The following is a 19,893-nucleotide window of genomic DNA, read 5'->3' as shown; positions in this document are numbered from 1 at the left end:
GAAATTAATAACCCAAGATGCTCCAAACTCTATGATTATATTTGAATCTTTTTTGATCAGTGGTCTCAAGACTGCCTACCTTATGATAAGAATGGCTTATTTTCAAGTACTGATTTGGACATTTCTCTAGAGGCTTACATTTTTATGAACCTTAAAAAGTGGAGGAGCATTCAGTTCAGTTCAACCACAGCTCAGTTCAACAACAAAACCTTTATTCTGGGCCAGGAACCATGCCAGGCACTGAGTTTACCAAGAAGAATAACTGGTCCTCAAGGAGCTAATAGTCTTTAAGAGAGGCAGACAAGTGAAACAGGCAGTTATCACCCAAAGTAAGAAGTGTAATGATGGTGGTATGTGGACAGAAAGGCCCCTTGGAGAAAAATGGGCTGACTGTGGCCCGAAAGCACTTCCAGGTGTTCCAGCATCATTGGAATTTGCCAGTCTTAATATATGGGAGTTTTCTGACCCATATGGTCATATGATGCTACATGAAGATAACAGCAAAAAGCTCGTAAGATTGGTGATTGTCCTGAACAACAGCCTGGCACCCTGCTTCGTAAGAAAGTGGTGAAAGCGAATATTATACCGGTTCTTTACACACAAATGCAGCCCAACATTTCCACTGAACAAACTCTTAAATGATCTTACGTGTTTTATATTTAGAAAATCTCAACTAATTTTGAGGGGAGTTTTATGAAGATTTCTTATGGATCACATCACTGACATGGTTTTTACCCTATTGGTTCATCATTTTCACTTCTCTCTTCAATGAACACCAACATTCTTTCTCCTTTTATAAAATCAGGTGAATGTAGAGTTATATGTGCTATTGGCTTTTGATCAAATGTCTAAGAGAAGGCAGGCATATTGCCATTTAAGAAAGCAATGAATATCTGAATATATCTCCTTTGGTTCTTAAAACCAAAGGGCTAAGCACTTTCCATACTTTATCTAAATTATAATACCTGTACTTGGTAATTACCAGAGCAAGAATCTGGTCTCATAAAGGATGTTGGCTAAATTCATCAGTAAGTTGAGCAGTAATGCATCTTTGTATTTGTACTTTTAATACTGCACAAAGTTGGTTATATACAATAGCCATAGTAAGTCACACACACACACACACACACACACACACACACACACACACACACCACTATTATGTTGCTATATGTTTCCCAGAACTCTTCTTACATTATTCATTTTTTAAAAGATTTAAATAATCATAGAATGATATCTAACTATAAAAGAAATTAAAATCCCAATATAAATATAACATGACCCAAGATCTGTATCTGGTATTCAGAACTTCACAAAAAGAGGTAGAAATTAATTGTCACTAGTTCTCTCTTCAATGTGGAATCACATTTTTTCTAGAGAAGGGCCAAGAGTTCTTCATAGGTTCTCTTTGTAAACCCAGTCCAGAGCCCTAAAGGACAGTATGAGCAATAATTCATTCAAGTATTCAGCAGACACTTATTAAGTAACTACTAGAAAGGGGATTGTACTAATGAACAATGGTTCCTGCCCTCATAAGTTTATAGTCCAGTAGAGAAGACATATAAAAACAAGTATACAGACAACAAATTCAACAGTGAAGTACAACTGTACCTAGGTTGCACATGCCTGGAAAAGTGGCATAAAAGTTAAGATCTCATGAATGAATAGACGTCACCTAGATGAAGATAGAAATCATGTAGAAAGAGTAGAAACTATGTAAATAAAATGGACATTTTAAAGCCTCAAGGAGAGAGGTATGAGTCCCAAGTAGTTTGAACTAGGACATGAAATTAAGAGTCAAGTTTTCACATTTGTCCTCTGAACCTGCAAAATCACATACTTACTCTACTTCAGTTATAGAGAATGAAGTTAAAAATAAATGCTATTAAAAGTGGCAAGTGTACAGAATGGTAGACATTTTGTTAGTAGCTTTTTGTTAGAAATCCTTTGACCACTGAATTAAAAGAGATAAAAATATCCTTTGTAATCTTATTGAGAGAATAATGCCTCTAATTTGACAGATGTGACTTAGATAATTTTGATCTATTGGACTTGCTTAGTTCTATGGGCAAAAAGAGGTCACACATAACATCACTTTTGGCTGAAAGATAATTCTTACTAGGATTAGCTGCAGTTATAACTATACACACACACATACAAAAACACACGTACACACATATGTTTATATATTCTTATTACTACATATAACATATATATATATATATTTCAAAATATACTCAATGTTTCAGATTTATATGAAATTTTCATTCTAGAAAGGGTAAAAATCACAACATGCATAAAAATCCAATAATCCTGCCATATTCATTGTCAGCCATAGAAGGATTACATTAGAATAGTAATCTTCAATTTTCAATCATTTTGTTTCTTTTCAACTAAATTACATCCATTGCATTAAATGTAGTAGGGCTGCTTCCCCTACCAGTTTTTACATTCTAATAACCTTTAATCGGACTTTCAAAGATTATATTTAGATTACTATGATTTATATATGGAAAATTCAATCAACCTAGAAAACATACATTGTGAAAAACTGTTCCAAAAATTCCATTTGAAGTAGAGTAAAAATCACCAATATGACAATGATCAGCAATGCACATTTTCTTAAGGATATGACTAAATATTTGAAAAACTAAAAGAGCAAATGACTAGTTTTCTGTGTAACTCGATCCAAAAAGAACTCTAAGAATATTTATATATGACTTCTTCTAATACCACCACTTCAAATTAATGAATGAAGGCAGACTTTCAACTCAGTCATATGGCTAGGGAGAAAAATACAGGCTTTAATAAAAGTGTATGAAATTTTAATTTAGTGTACTACTGTGTTTCTCATGAGTCATATGTTTAAGCCACCTACTAATTTGATAAAAATCATTCTCATTACTTGATTGTATATTTAATGTGGGAGGACAAATGAAATAACCACTCAAAGCCACATACAGGCAGATGCTTCCTTGCTTATAATGGGGTAGCCTTCCAATGAACCCATTGTACGTTGAAAATGTGCTTAGTGCACCTAACCTACAGAACATCATAACTTATCAACACAGTACACCATAAACTATCAGTTGTTCAACCTTGTGATGGTCATCACGTGGCTTACCAGAAGCCTGGGCTCTCTGCCACTGCCCAACATTACAAGACAGTATCATACCAGAGCTCACTAGCCTAGTAAAAGTTCAAAATTAAAATTTTTGTGAATGTGTATCACTTTTACACCATGGTGAAGTAAAACTACTACTGTGAATTGAACCATTGGAAGTTGGGGGTCACCTTTACTTATTCTCTTCTGCTTAGTAGAACATTTCTCTTCTTCTTCCCCCACTTTCTTTGCTAGTTCTTCATGGCTCAGACTTAACCCATTTTCCCAGATGATACTTTCCAAACTGCCAAACCCTACTGTCCCTTTCCCACCTAACCAGGATGGATTCCTTTAAGCTTTCATAGTTCTCTGTTCTTCTTTGTTGCATTTAAAACAATTGGAATTAAAATAGCAAAAATCAGTAGTCAATCTCTTTTAAGAGACTAATTTCCATTAGGACAGAAAGTATTTCTAACCTCATTTCCACTATATCTTCAGCAAGTAGCAGTGTGCCTTGTGTTGGAGGGCTGTCAATAGATATTAGGGAAGGTGGAAGGAAGGAAGGATCTTGCAAGGTAAGAGCTCCAACAGCAAAAAGAGAAACACAGACCAGGGTTCTAAGCTTAGCTTTCATATGACTCAGTATACCACTGCTTTTGGCTACATGAGCTCTGATTTAACCAACAACTCCATGATGAGGTGGATGATTTTGTTTATTAATGACAAGTGAATGGAGAGAGAGTTCTTCACCTTAATTCAAGGTAACTAAAATATATTTTGGAAATTATCACAGAAGTAAAGACATTTCTGAAAGAGGAGGCACATTGCATTTATCTACTCAGAATAGTCAGAGGAAAATTACTGGGCCCCTAGGGGAAATGGCACAATAAGTCCACATCATTAATGGCTGAGCATTTTCAAGTGAGACCATTCCAATGCAGCTTGTAGCTGCTAGAGGAGGCATGCCTAAGATCAAGTGAAATGAGGATCATGGAGAATAGGCCTGCCTAAATAGTCCAGTTATCCTGCAGCACAGATGTGCCAGGAGCACACACTGCTTTCTACTCTTTCCTAGCCAAGAAATTAGCTCCTAAGAGGCTCCTGCCCCAAACCTCAATCTTTTATGCAGAATGACTAGAAGTCAACTTTCACTAATCATCAATTCACCTACATCCAACAAATATTTATTGACCACCTACTATGTTCTAGATGTTTAGGATAACTCAGAAACAAAGTGGAAAAAAATAAATGGGATCTGTTAGTCTGGAGCTGATAATTTAACCAATGTCATCATGGAGTTGTTGGTTAAATCAGAGTTCATGTAGCCAAATGCAATGTTATTGAGTCATACAAAAGCTAAGCTTAGAACACTGGTCTGTGTTTCTCTTTCTGCTATTGGAGCTCTTACCTTGCAAGATCCTTCCTTCCTTCTTCCTTCCCTAATATCTGGGGCTGATAAGTACATAATAAAAACTAAATGACAGTAAGAGCTAAAATGGCTAAAGCATGATCTCTCCTCTCAAAGTGTTTACAATCATGACTGGAGAAAACAGGGGTCGGTGAACACAAAAATGATGACCTACCCCAGGAGTCAGCACAAAAGTACCATAAAGCTCACATAGTGGTTTGAACCTTCTAGATGATGAATACATGTGTGTGTCAGGGAAGAGACAACTTGAACTTGGAGGTCTTGAAAAGTCTCACAAAAGAGCTAAATATTGAATGGGGTCTCTGAGCCAGGTTTAGAAGATCAGAGAAGAGAAATTGGGGAGGAAAGAGAACGATGGAGCTCTCTAGACAGAATCTGTTCATGAAAGTCATGCACTGTCTACTTTTATCCATGGAGGATCTGGTGTCCTGGATATTTAATAACCTCTGCGGAATATACCCAGAAATTTCAATCCCATGTTTATGAACTAGTAAGGAAGCTTTTAAAATGTGCATTAGTCACTAAAATGCAAAGTGTTAAGTTCTGAGTCATAAATAAGACAGGCAATGATAAAGTTTTATGGCAAGTTAGAGGAGGGAGATAATGGGTATCAGAGAAGGGCTCATGGAAGACAGTGGGCATGCATGCAACTGGGCCTTACAAGATAATGAATGTGTGAAAAGAAGAAGAGGACCTACGGGTAGTACATGCTTACGTACTACTAGGAGACATGGGGAAGTGGGTGAGTCATTTCAGAGGTTACTGCAATATTTGCAGGAGGGCCCCAGGTACTATTGGTTGACTGATTTTAAAATTATGATTAGCCACACCTACATTTTGTTCCTTTAGCATCTCTGATATTTTGTTCTAATGTTTGAATCACAAATTATAACATGACATGGAATTTTCTTCATTATTTGACACTGGACTTATATGCTATTAAGAATTTTTTTACCTGGTATGGTGGTGTACACCTGAAATCCCAGCAACTCCTGAGGCTGAGACAGAAGGAATGCAAGTCAAAGCCAGCCTCAGCAAAAGTTAGGTGCTGAGCAACCCTGTCTCTAAATAAAATACAAAATAGGGCTGGCGATGTGGTTTGGTGGTTGAGCGCCCCTGAATTGAATCCCTGGTACCTCCTTCACAAAAAAATAATTTTCTTTTTTTAATCTTTGAATTCAGATATTTTTGAGTCTACAATCCATCATCAGATTTCATTATCTTCATTGATGTCTCATATTACTATTATTATAATCTGATTTTTAACACACATTTTCTTAAATAATGGTTAATTTTAATTTTAATATATTTTCACCTGGTCTGTTAGTCTTGCAGCTATGGCCTCTCTGTCTCCCCTATTCCATAACTTAGCATGTCATAGATCTATTTTTTTCTAACAGTTTCTTTTATAGCTATACTGTGTGTGGTGAGGTATTTGCATTAGCATAATCAGAATAAACCAACTCTGAAATATAAAACTCTGTTAGAATTGCCTTCCAGTTGCTTCATAGTCTGTCCATGATGATAGACTGAAGAAAACTGTGTGAAGTCACCGATCTCCTCTGTGAAGGGGATGACCACCGTGAAGTCAACTTCAAAAGGTTAAGGATGTTCTCAAAATAGTGCAGTTGTTCACAATAAAATTTCTCTACAAAAGGATCTGAATTTATGCTACATGAAAAGTGGTGTGAGGATGACCTTGGCCATGTGTGGAATCAATGATTTTTTTGTTGTTGTTGTTAAATTTTGCAGTGTGCACAACCTTTGCTCGTCTCAGAATAATTGTTTCCAGCTGCATATATCTACAATGGCAGGACATTCAGCACTCAAAGCCAAAAGGGGTGGGATTGAGTATGGACCTGAGCAGAGGTTTGGGGCAGGGGGAAGAGGAGCTCTCTCCCCCAGTCCTCTCTGCTTCTTCTTAGGAACCTACAACCCACAACAGCACCAGAGAAGATGAGAGAAGGAGAGGAGGAAAAGTATGCAATCCCACACTCCTTGCTGTCTATCCATCCTTCAACTGGAAAGAAAAAATGAGTTAATTATCTAATTTGTGTTGGGAGCATGGTATAAGTTAGGATTCTACCATGAAGGCTACCTACAAGTAGCTTATAAGTTAGGAGAAGTGATAAATAGGAAATGGATCATTATGTGGGTTATTGTATCATTACAATTGTGACAAATGCTACAAGGGACAAATGCAGAGTGCTTTAATGGAATGTGATGAGAATACCATGCTGAGGCAGCATCCTATTCCTCAAAACAAAAGAAAAATAAGCCAGTTTTGTAAAGCATAACAACAATAAGAATTAAAATAGCATTTGCTATTTTCTCAGGGCAAATGCGATACAGATAATATCATCATAATGCAAGCAGTTTAGAAAAATGTTGGCTATTTAATAAACTAAGCTTATGCAAATTTTTTATTATGAAGGTGACAAGAAGTCCCTGAAATATTCTTCTGACATTTAAAAAACTAATACATATTACCCACCAAAAAAAAAAAACCTCATCTGAAATCTTTTGCACCTGTGTGGCTATTCAATTATTCACAAAGCATCATAGATCTGATGTATATTTTCTCTGCCTAATTCTGCTAGACAGTCAATTTGTAATGCTAAAAAAAAAAAAGCATGGGAACCTTAAATACAGCATTGCAGATATTCTCTGCACATCCACTTATTTGCTTACTATAAAGCATTTAGAAAAATCAGGTGTGCACATATATCATCTCTGTCATCTAAAATCCCCAATAAGCATATTGCTTAAGTAGTTGTAGTTTTGTACAGAGACCCTGATATGGAGAGAATGAAAGGAGATCACGGAAATGATCACAGGGCTACATAAAGATGACTACTCGACCAGCAATAAAAATCATGACAGTAACCTTGATCAATTTGTTTATTTGCTTCATTTCTAAGAATTTTTAAGGTAGATTTTATTATATAAATTATTATTCAAATAAATAAGAAAAGGGGAGTTGATAAATGTACATCACTGGTAGTAATTGAATCCTAGAAAACAAATCAGATCTTTAAGGTCTTCATTTTTATTTTTTGGAGTAAATTTAGATTCACAGCAAAATTGAGAGGAAATGCAGAAAGTTCCCATATACACTGTGCCCCAACATGTTCACAGTCTCCCCTGTTATCAACATCTCCCATGACAGTGGTACAACGTTTATAGCTGATAAGACTACTTGGACACATCACTGTCTACCAGTCTACACATTACATTAGGCTTCACTGTTGGCATTGTACATTCAATACATTTAGACAAATGTATAAGAAGATGATATACCTCCATCATTACAATAATGTAAAGTAGTTTCATAGAATAGTGTAAAGTAGTTTCAGGACCCGCTCTGAGCTCCAACTCTGTCTCCACCCTGAACCCATGATTTTTTTTTTATTGTGTCCATAGTTTTGCCTTTTCCAGAATGTCATATACTTGGAGTCATATTCTCTTTCATTATTGGTAAGTGTGTAGCCTTTCTGATTAGCTTCTTTTACTTACTAACAATCATGTCAGACATCTCCAGGTCTTTTCGTGGTTTGCTAGCTTCTTTTAAGTGCTGAATGTTCCGTTGTTTTCATGTACCGAAGTTCATCCATTCACTTACTAACGGACATCTCTGTTGTTTCCAAGTTCTGAAATTATAAATAATGCTGCTATGAACATCCTTGGGCAGATTTTTGTGTAGACATAGTGGTCCACTTCTTTGAATGAGCACCATGGAGCATGATTACTGGATCATGTGGTTTCTAAGAAACAAACTCTTTCTAAAGTAGATAGATCATTTTGTTTTTCCATCAGCAAGGAATGTGAGCACCTATTGCTCCACATCCTCAGTAGTATTCGTTGTTGTCAGGATTCTGAACTTTGGCCATTCTAATTGGTGCATAGTGATATCTTGCTCTTAATAAAACACAGAATTTAGGAGCCCTTCTTGCTTTCACTATACATATGTTAGTTATTTTAAAAAAGCAACTGAATAGTAATCTCAGCCTCTTATATGTGTGATACCCTAGTCAGGGACCAGAAATTTTTTTCTCTAGGAGAATGTTCCTGAATTTCAAGCATCTCTGGCCAATATTTGTTTCTTAGGCTTTGTTTTAGTCAGCTTTTCATCACTGTGACCAAAAAGTCCTGACAAGAACAACACGGATGAGGAAAAGTTGATTTCAGGCTAATAGTTGCAGAGGTCTCAGTTCACATATGGTCAACTCCATTGCTCTGAGGTGAGGGAGAGAAGAAGAGCATGGAGAAGGAAAGCAGCTCACATCACGGCAGTCAGGAAGCAGAAAGAGCTCTACTCACCAGGGACAAAACATGAACCCCGTCTGTATGCCTCCAGTGACCTATCTCCTCCAGCCACACCTTACCTACCCTACAGTTACCACCCAGTTAAGTGGATTAATCAACTGATTATATCACAACTCTTACAATCTAAACATTTTACCTCTGAAAGTTCTTGCATTGTCTCATACATAAGCTTCTGGGGAACACTTCATATCTAAACCGTAACAGGCTTATGGTGGGCTTATGAGAGAGGCCTTGGCATATCTGGAAAGGAAACTCTTCTTGTCTCTTTTGGGTCTCTCAGAGGATTATTGTAGAAAGAGCAGAAGCTTTTGGAAATACTCTGATCTTACTATACCTGCCATTATAATTAGAGTGCGTGTACGAGAGAGAAAGAGAGAGTGAGAGAGCGAGAGAGCGATCGAGAGAGAGAGAGAGAGAGAGAGAGAGAGTAAGAAACAGAGGAAGAAAACCCATTTCAAAAGTATTCATAATCTCTGAGGGTTTCCAGACAGAAACAAATGTGATTCTGGCTTTGCACTGTAGGGGAAATAAATCAAATGAACAAATAATGTGTCCTTCCAGAAAAAGGAAAAGATTCCTGTTTTATAACACTCTACTGTCACCATTAATTATAATAATAACAACATATACATAGCTCTTAACAGAGCATAAGGACTTTAACTACCATCTACCATCTCAATCTTATTCTGACAGACTGCTCATGGACACACCGCTACCCTTAACAGTAAACAACCTTCAAAGCTGTTAAGGCACAAATCCCCAAACTTATTTATTTATTTATTGATACTAGAGACTGAACCCACGGGGTATTTAACCACTGAGCCACATTCCCATCCCTATTTATTTATTTATTTGTTTATTTATTTTTTATTTTGAAACATGTCTCACTAAGTTGCTTAAGGCCTTGCTAAATTGCTGAGGATGGCTTTGAACTTGCCATCCTCCTGCCTCAGCAGCTTGTACTACCATTCCCAGCTTGAAAGCAATTTCAAATTTTCCAAAGCAGTAAATTTAATCTCCATAAAATAATAGTTTTCTTTGAAAAGTTACATTTTATTTGTTGAACATTTAAATTTCATATTATACAATGGGAAGCAAGTAGAATAATATTTATTGAGAAAACAAACATGACTGCTTCATGTTGAGTAAGTCTCAGTAAGTGGCAGCAAAGGTGTGTAATTATTCTTAATAATATCCTCTTTCACAAGCATCTAGATACTACAGGGCAGAGGGACTGGATAGAATTGGTAAGTCCAGAAAAATGTTTAAATGGGGTATGGCTGGGGCAGCTTTTAAGAAAACAGTATGGTAGATGAATTCCAGTTATCTTTCCAAGATTTATTATGATATATAGATTAGAGCTAAATGTGCCTTAAAATTGTTTGATATTTCTATTGAGTATATTCCTTCAAAATGAAATATTTCAGTAATGTCAGGCCTGCTTAGCATGACCTCATGCTCCTATCCATACACAGAATCAGTGGTGCTACTGGCCAAAAAGTAGCAGACACTGGTCCAGGTGGTATTATTATTATTTTTTAATTGATTAGAAAAATAATGTCAGTGGAATGCATTTCAATTCTTATTACACATATATACCACAATTTTTCATATCTCTGTTTGTATATATAGTATTTTGACACCCAATTCGGGTCTTCATACATGTACTTTGGATAATGATGTCTATCACATTCCACCACCCTTGCTAAACCCTGCCCCCTCCTTTTCCCTTCCACCCTAGGTGGTGTTATTTTTAATAGTTTCAGGAATACTCTGCATTCTACCTGAATACATCCCTTACCTATCGGTGATAGCTGACATTCTTCTACTTGTGAGCTTTATTCATTTGGGCCAGTGGTTCTCAAAATTTAGAGAACTTCAGAATTGCCCTCTGAGCAGCTTAAAGCACAAATCAGAGGCGTTGATTGGAGATTCTGATTCTGTAACACTGGGTTTTCCTGACCTATCAGTTTCTTTCAGAAGCATCCCAGGTTACGTAAACACCACTCTAAAACAATGTTTTGACTAATACAAACTTTGAGCACATTCAAAATATCGTCACCAAGGATCACGCCCTGTTCCTTTTCACCCTCGCCCACCAGGACTTCCTTTGGTTCCTGGAAAAAACCTATGACCCAACTCTCCCTGGGAACTTTATGCAGTTCCTTTTCCAAGAATGATTTTCCTATACTTTTGGACTAGATTCAACTTCTTCTTTAAGGGTAACCATCATTTCCCCAGGGGAAGTCCCTGCTTCTCTAGACTAGGTCAGCAACTTTTGCCACACACACCACTGTCCCCTTTTCCTCTTCTTCTCAATACATACTACCCTTCCCAGCTATTCTCACTTCTAAATCATGAATTCTGTGAAGAAAGATACCATGATCAGCTCAGCCATCACTAGACCCTCAGCACTTCGAAATGGGCTGGGCAGAGTTTAGCATTGTTGAATGAGTGAAGGAATGTCAACATGCAAATCTCCTTATGAGAGACAACGCTACCTGGAATTCCTCATTTAGCTGACTTTTTAGATTGATAATTTAGAACAGGTTTGACAGAGAAGAGGATATTTATTTTGGAAGAGGAATAGAAGGAGATTAGCTCACAAGGAAGCACAAAAAGGTCCCTTTTCAAATTGCTGTGAAACATGACTTGAGATAAAACACTACTGCCTGAGTTGAGCTGGGGTATAAATAAAATTTTCCATTTAGCCCTCACTATCTATACATCATTCATTCATGAACACTCATTTTTATTAGCCAAAGTTCTTACTGCTGAGAATGGTAAATACCACCTAAGTCAGGGGTTTGGGAGAGGCTGTGGAAAGTATTCCTGGAGAGATTGGGTGTGGAAAAACTAGAGGGGTAAGTATCATTAGGATGGTAAATCACAGGGTTTCTCTATTAGATGTGGGAGCTCTCAGTTGTGGCTACTAGCATAAGATATGAGGGCAAGAAAATTCAATTGACAAAAACTATGTTCAGTGGCTCTCATATTGATGAAAGCTCCAATAAACATTAAATAAGCTCCTACCAAGTTCCAGTCACCTAGGATTAAAAAAGAAAAAAAAAGTAAGTAAGGATCATGTCCTCAAAAAGTTCTTAATGTGGTTAACAACTGCAACAAATAATGATCACACCTCAGAGATGTACAGCAATTAACATTTATCCTGTATGTATCTGTGAGAACCAGCTTATCTACAATGGATTCACTCAGGCGTCTGAATGTATCTGGAGGTAAACAAATCCAGGCTTGTCTGGGCTGGGGTAGCTGAGGTCTGCTGCATGTATTTCTTACCTTCATCCTGAAACCAATAGTCTGAGCTGGGCCTGCAGTTCTGGGGCAATAACTGAAGCACAAGAGAATAAATCCAACTTCAGACGTGTTCCTCCAAGTCTCTGCATGCATCACATCTATTGCACCCCATTGGCTGAAACCATTTATAAGCCTACACTCAGACCAAGAGGCAAAGAAAAAGTCTCATGCCTTGACAAGGAAACTGTAAATCACTTAACAAGAGGTGTGGTTATGAGGAGGAGGAGAAGAAGAAGAAGGCCATCAATGCAACTATTAAATCTTTTATAGTAAAATAAATGAAGGAGGATCCAATAATAAGCTCTAAGGGGTATCAAGATCAAGAAAATAAAATTGATTCCTTTATTTTTATATCTGTTTTAAGCACAAATCTAGAGACTTATTTTTGTACATCATCATCAGGTCAATATGTTTTCCAAACTTTCTTAGTAGGTCAAATTTAACGAAAACGTTAAGAACTCACCATAAAACCCTTGAATCTCAAGTTGGCTCATCATTAGGAAAACATCAAGGAGCAAGAGTTGTAACAGCATTTGGTAACAACTATGAAAGAAAAGTGCCTTAGTACTGTTTTAAAAGTACAAGGCATTAGAAAACCATTCTTTATTAAGGTACTCTGTGCAATTAGTGGTGTTTCTATCAGAATAAATAGTAATTTGGAATTCATTCAAATTAAAAGCCCAAATGAAAAAGGAACATTAGTGATGGGTAGAATGTTAAGTGGAGCTTCTCTAGGGCAGATACGTCTGTGCATGTTGATACAACTTAAATAAGATCTATAGAATCCTTGTGGAGTCAAGGCAGAATGAACAGACAGGAAGCTGGCAGGAGGAAGAACCCAGTCTTTTAGCCAGAATGGTAATTCCTACCTAGTTTTCTGAGGACTCCAAAAATCAAATTAAATTCTACATATGCCATCAGGAAATCTGCATTAGTCTCTTAAAAAAAATAAAAGAGCAAATATATGTAAATGAAGTCATTATGCAATTTTTTTGTGATTTAGTATCTTATAGTTCCAATAAATGTGAATGTTATAAAATGGAAAGAGTAGCTTCTTCATGAAATATTGTAATTCTAGAACTGTGGATGCTGCCTTCCAAGGGGAGGTCATGTGGCATTGCCAATATTGCTCACTGTGAGTATTCAAGAGAAGATACTAGTTCATATCACCTGCATCTAATTTTTTAACTATGTTGCCAGCACATAGTTAAAAAATTATGTGTGTTGCTCATATAGCAATGATTTGGTATCACCTACACACAGCCACATTGCATCTAGGCAATGATGACTAGTCTGTGGTATCTAAAACCAGGCACTTGTAATATCTAGGAGGAAGTCAGCACAGCAGTTCCAGCCTGTGCCTAAATGAGAGGCAAATAATCACAGGCTTGCAATAATATAAATAAAGGTAAATGTTAAAAACTTAACTCCTACAAGTTTATGATGATTCTGGTATTATGGAGAAAGCTATAGTCTGGAACTACATTCTTATGCAAAAGAAATAAAATAAAGCTCTGACATTATCTCATACTAAATGTAAAACACCTAGAACTATAAACTTCTAGGAGAATATCTTTGTGTCCTTAGGTTAGACAAAGATGACCTATATAGGATAAGAATGACAACACTAGACAGCATGAACCAAGCCAGATATGGTGGCACATGTCTATACTCTCAACTAGTTCGAAGGCTAAGGCAAGGGGATCTCAAGCTCCAAACCATCCAAACTAAACTCTTGAGACCCTGTCTCAAAATAAAAATAACTCAGTGACAAAGCACTCACCTAACATTCACAAGGCCCTGGGTTCAATCCCTGTTACTACCACCCAACCACAAAAATATATGTGAACCATGGAAAAATATTGATAAATTGGTATCTTAGTCCATTTTGGTTGGTATAACAGAATACCTAAGGTTGGAAAATTTATAAAGAAAAGTTTATTTAGCTCATGGTACTGGATACTGCAAGTCTAAGATCAGGTGGTTGCATCTGGCAAAAGCCTTGGGCTCCATAATGTCGTAGAAAAGTAGAGAGTGAGGAGGCCCATGAGGAATTGACAAAGCACCACAAGAGACTCTGCAACAGCCCTCTCCCCTGAGAGTAACTCATTCCCATGAGAAAGGCATTAACCTTCTAAAGGCCCAATCATCTATTAAAGGCTCTGCTCCAAACACCAAAACAAAGTAATCAAATTTTAGCATGAGTTTTGGATGGGACAAAGCACATGTAAACCATAGCATTTGAACCTCACCAAAATAAAAAACTGCACTGAAGGAAACTGTTAGGAGAAAGACCAGCCACACACTGTTAGCAAAGCACTTTACCTCTTAAAGGAATTTATCAGAATGTATAAAGAAAGAAGGCCAACAACACAATTAATTTAAGAAAGATGTGAACAGACACTTCACAAAAGAGGAAATACAAGTGGCAAAATAAAATCACATGAAAAGTTACTCAACATCCTTGTTTACTAGTTAAAAACACGGTGAAATGTCTTCATGTCTACTGTATTAATTTTAAAAGCTGAAAATGCCAAGCGAGGGCAAGGATGCATAGTAACTTGACCATTCATGTATTTCTGGAGGAAACACAAAATGTACAGTCACTTTGAAAAATAGTTAAGCAGTTTCTTTTGAGCTCAACATTCATCTACCATATGACCCAACAATCTCTTCTTCTAGAAATTAACTAAAAAAAAAAATTGTCCAACAAAGACTTGTATGAGGAAATCTGTAGCACTTTTAAAATAAAATAATAGCCCAAACTAGGAACAATTTAATGTCTATTAACCAATGAAGAAATAAACAAATTGCCATACATCCATAAAACATAGTATTCAGCAATAACAAGGAACAAACTACTGCTACGTGTACCAGCGTAGACAAATCTCAGAATCATTATACTCAGTGATAAGTTGATCAAAACATTTTCATATTTTTAAAGGTTACCTATCTCATTTATATAAAATTCTCAAAAAGGCAAAACTTCAGGGCAGAACAGGTTGGATACAATGGCCTTAGCTGGAATGAGAAGAGGGGACAAAGTGCATGAACTTTCTGGAGTGACCTCTGTGCCTCATCGTGGTAGGGGTTACACAGCAGTTTACATGGATCAAAACTCATCCAACTGAAGAACTGACCATGCAAGTGTCACTGTATGTAAATTACTTCTTAATAAACCTGACATTAATCCGGGAGTGGCTTAGGTAATGTTTAAAGGGAAAGCAGGAAAGAATTGAAGGAATGGATAGATTCGGAGTATGTTTTGGAGGATAGCTGAAAAGGCTTTCTGGATATGGAATGAAGAAAAGAGCCATTAGGAAGTATTGCCCTTTTTTTTTTTTTTTTTGATTAACTGAGGTTAAAAAACATAAGAACAATCGAATACATTGCCCAACATACAGTATGTCCTCAGTAAATGTTAGCTATCACCATTTTTAGCTAGCCTAGATTCAAGGCTGCTTAGTCAGAGCAGCCTGTATGAATAGTATCAAAGATTTGTTTACAAATATATGACTAATGAGGTTTAGTGTGGCTGATCTGTCTCTTGATACTAGCACGTTTTTTTTTTCTTCCTTTGAACAAAACTTCGTAGAAGAACACATAAAATGTCTATTAATGATTAATTCCTCCAACAGATACTCTGTGAATACCAGACACTGTGCTACAAATTGGGAATATACTCTAAGGGGCAACAAGATACCATCTCTAGTCCTAATGAACTTGTATCTTAGTGAGACTTACAAGTAAACATGCAATGATAACAGAAAGAACACCCACCACAGTAAATGACCCCTCACCAGAGACTGAAGGATAGGAGTATAGAAAGTTTTTTTTCTTTTTTTTTTTTTTCATGGAAATCTCAAGCAAGCTGAGGACCAGGCAGCTAATTATGAGTAAAGCAGACAGGATAGTGATAGTGGGCTGTGGAAAGAGGGAAGGGAAAAACATTCTATGAAAGGGCAGTTTGTTGACAGCCTAGAAACAAAAGGTGCAGTCCCAAAATTGCTACAGTGGAGGATGGAGAATGGCTGGAATACACGGAGTCCGTCACAGGCATGAGGCTGGAGAGGCAAATAAAGTTCAGGGCAAAACCATACTAGGGGCTTTGAACTTTATCCTAGGGATGATGAGAAACCAGACCAGGGTTTTAAATTAGGAATGATCCATTCTCATTTGTGCTAACGGGAAATTCTCTTGGCTTTAGTATGGAGGAATAGAAGAGGTAGGAACCAACCTGAGAGAAGGACCAATTGAGGTAGAGCAGTGGGAAAGGAAAAATTATGAGTAAATTCAACAGACTCGTGAAAGTATAAAATTCAGGGACTGCGAGGACATACAAGTTGAAAGAGCAACTAGACTTAAAAGAAAGAAGCCAACATTTCTGACTCAAGCAACTTGGAAGCTGGTGATGACAATCATTAGAGCTGAGAAACTCTAGAGAGGGAATTTGTTGAAAGGAAAGATGATAAATACTCTTTCAGTCATGGTGTAAATATGCCAGTCACATGAAACATGCAGGCTTTTTAACAAAGCAAATGTTCCTTATAGCCTGAAATGTAGTTCACATAATGTTAAAAAAAATCCTTTGAAGTTCCTGTTTTAAACATTATTTCCTTCCTAAGTCTACTGGCACATTTTTATTCTCAGCAATGGATACAAATAATATTGGAAGTCAAAACTGGCTATTGTAAAATTGTTGGCTAAAGGTTCATTTCTCTCTTCTTCCTTTTTTCTGCTCATAAAAGAAATCAGCCACATTTCTGAGTTTAGGGGGAGCCAAGCCTTTATCCTCTTGTAAATTTAAAAAGTTTCAGCCACTTTCTCCGTGACTTGTTTCATTTCTACACAGACTTGCAATTAGTACAATTATCTGTTTATATTCATATCAATTGCTTTCTGTTATCTGATATCATGTCTATCTTGAGATAGATCAGAGGATATGCTTAATTGATTCAAAGTACCCAAGTACATTGGAAAACACTATGAGTACTTAATCCATACTTGCGAAATGACTAGCATTCTTATCCTGAACTTCCTCATCTAAAAATTTGGCTTCCAAAGTCATTCTCTTTTATTTATATTTTTTGTTAAATCCGTTATCACTAATCTATATTATAGAAACAGGATGTCTTATTCTAAAAATCCATCTTTATTTCCTTGATTTTACCTTATTGCCTTTATTCTCTCCATATCCATTTAACCTTTTTTTGTTTAAAAAGGAAAATTGGTGAGAAAAGATAATTTATTCTTCAAAATGTTCAGTCTTCTAGATTCTAGAAAATTTGAGCTCTAGTTTTCTAGTCTATAAATCAGTGACTTTTTCATTTTGAGTAATGAAACTACATTATAATTTGCCAACTGCAAAAACACCATGAAACACCTAAATTTTGAAAATCCAAATGTGTGACTTTTCTCAACCATGACACATCAGTAGAAAATGAACCCAGGTGAAGCCACCATATAATATTACTACAACTGGATGAGAATATTGTAATCAGAGCTTAACTTGCATTTTGACTTTGACTTTAAAAGTGAATTATGGTATAGTTCAAATGTATTCATTTCAGATTCGCTATACTTGCATATTTGAATCATACACAAAAATTTTTAAGAAAGTTTCTGTTATCTGATTTTTTTTAAAAAAAGGGGGAGTGGTAATTTGACTCCTAGTAAAGGATTTAACATATTAACATACACTCTATCTGAATTTAATAAAATGCCATATCTTTTATCCTAAATAAAAAATATGAAAAGTAAAAGGAAGGACACTGAAACTAAGGGTTCAGTTTGAGTCACTATAGAATGTGATACATCCCTGGGAACTGTGGCAGTGGCAGCAAGAACATCTGTATGGATTTGACTTGACAAGACTGCAGCCATCTTGAGCTGTAACTGCCATGACTGACCAGAGGAGCTCTAGTTGGTTTTTCCTGTATGACTTCCCAGAAAACTATAAACACATGAAACCACTAGATTGATATGTGGAGCCTGACAACCAGACCCTGGCGCCAGGAACATGCCTGACTCTTTGATGTTAGCTTAAGATAAGGCAAGCACATTACAACTTGGATTAAGTCACTTTTGTCCTGACAGATACATATGCCCCTCCTTCAGACCCAAACTGTGGGGATCCATTTGCTCTTGCTGATTCCCAGAACCATGCTCTGTCAGCAAGTTCCCCAGTAAATTGTACTCTGTTCAATTCAAGATCTACCTGCCTATCTTTGTTTTCAGACACAGAGACTGGGTTGTTCTAGACCATTACTGTTATCTGACCATGGTTTACCTAGCAGGAAGGTAGAGTTCTTGATTCATGGAGAACTTAGTACAGTATTTGGGGAAAAAACCAATAATACATTCTAGAACTTCTACTTGTCATCTTTGTTTTGGAGGGATCAGGTAGTTAAGGAATTAAGAACCTATAGGCAAAGTTTATTTTAAATCTCAACAAACATTCAGCATGTTTGGAAGTATCTCTCTGCAATATTACATGATTTTCCCCCCTCTAACTTACAGCCTCTGAATAAAAATAGTCTCATTTGACTATTATAAATATGGTCAGTTGACACATACACTTCTCCCTTAGAATGTATACATGCATAAAAGAATCCTAGAGTAAGCTTAATTTGTTCCTTGAGTCCCTAATAATTCAATTTTGCCCCACTCCAAGGCCTACACGTGTTCTTTTGTAAAAATCCTATAGCTTCCAAACATTTCATACATTGATTTTTTTAATAAACTGAGACATACCTAATACTTTCTGTATTTGAAAAATTATACATTATAAGTTTATAGTTTTTAAAGATGGCCAGCAATTGACTCAGGAATAAATTTCTTGTTTTTTGAATTTCATAGAGATGGTTGGATTCTGAAGCCATACAGTCAGAAAGGCACAAAGAACTGGTTTATGCATGGGGATGCTTATTTTCTCCTCAATGGTAACACTCACAATGAGAGTCAGGATATTGGGGTTTGCTCCTTTGTGAAACCAATATCAGGTGTTTAACTATGTCTACACTATGCTAATTTATTAATTATTTTCACCTATGGTCAGTTATTCTCTTAGAAAAATTCCATATTTCCAAAAGTATCAGGTTTTTAAATGGCTCTGTGCCTGGGAAAATGAACCCTTTGGTATTTAAGTAAGCACTCAGTGTATGGAAACAATCACCCAGTGGTTATAGGGAATATAAACTGATTGCTGCTTTACAAATGGAATGAAAGAATCATTTGCGTATGTTCTCTGAAAATGTTAATGAAAAAAAAAGAATAAACTTCTGGCTAAGTTGTTATAAGATTAAGGAAGGCAAGAGAAAGAATGAAAAGAAAATGAAAGTCATAAGATAGAGCAAGTAGACACACTGAGGAATATTATACTACTTTGTGTCCCAGTTCAGCACCTTCTTAAGGTACAAAGAACATCCACTTGGAGTATGACCACATGCTGACATAGGATCCTAGACTACAGCCCATATGTGAATGATAGTGAAGAAAAAACAATTAGCATATTAAGGGTCATAGGTGTCATTGTATGTCATAAGACCCAGTCACTCATTCTCAAGAGTTCTCAAGAGTTCTGCATAGTCTACATTTAATTGTATTTTGACTTACAGTGGATTCAAACATTTTAGATATCTGAAATTCTTTATCCAATTAAAATAATGTAAAAAACATAATATCTGAAACAGGCAAAGATCGAATTGCTTAGATTTTGTGT

The 19,893-nt window shown here is 36.4% G+C and overlaps 1 long non-coding RNA gene across 1 annotated transcript in view; it reads right to left on the bottom strand.

Annotated features, from left to right (window-relative positions):
- Positions 1-7,558: 7,558 nt before the first annotated feature.
- The window catches only part of LOC144365332 (uncharacterized), a 28,131-nt gene continuing 15,796 nt past the window's right edge, over positions 7,559-19,893 (bottom strand). The window contains exon 2 of the long non-coding RNA XR_013423641.1: positions 7,559-8,182. This is a non-coding gene — a long non-coding RNA (uncharacterized LOC144365332). The remainder of the gene's footprint in view (positions 8,183-19,893) is intronic.

The sequence above is a fragment of the Ictidomys tridecemlineatus genome, chromosome 7 (assembly GCF_052094955.1).
Source record: "Ictidomys tridecemlineatus isolate mIctTri1 chromosome 7, mIctTri1.hap1, whole genome shotgun sequence".
In the NCBI taxonomy this organism is placed as follows: Eukaryota; Metazoa; Chordata; class Mammalia; order Rodentia; family Sciuridae; genus Ictidomys; species Ictidomys tridecemlineatus.
This window is presented reverse-complemented; position numbering and strand designations above follow the sequence as displayed.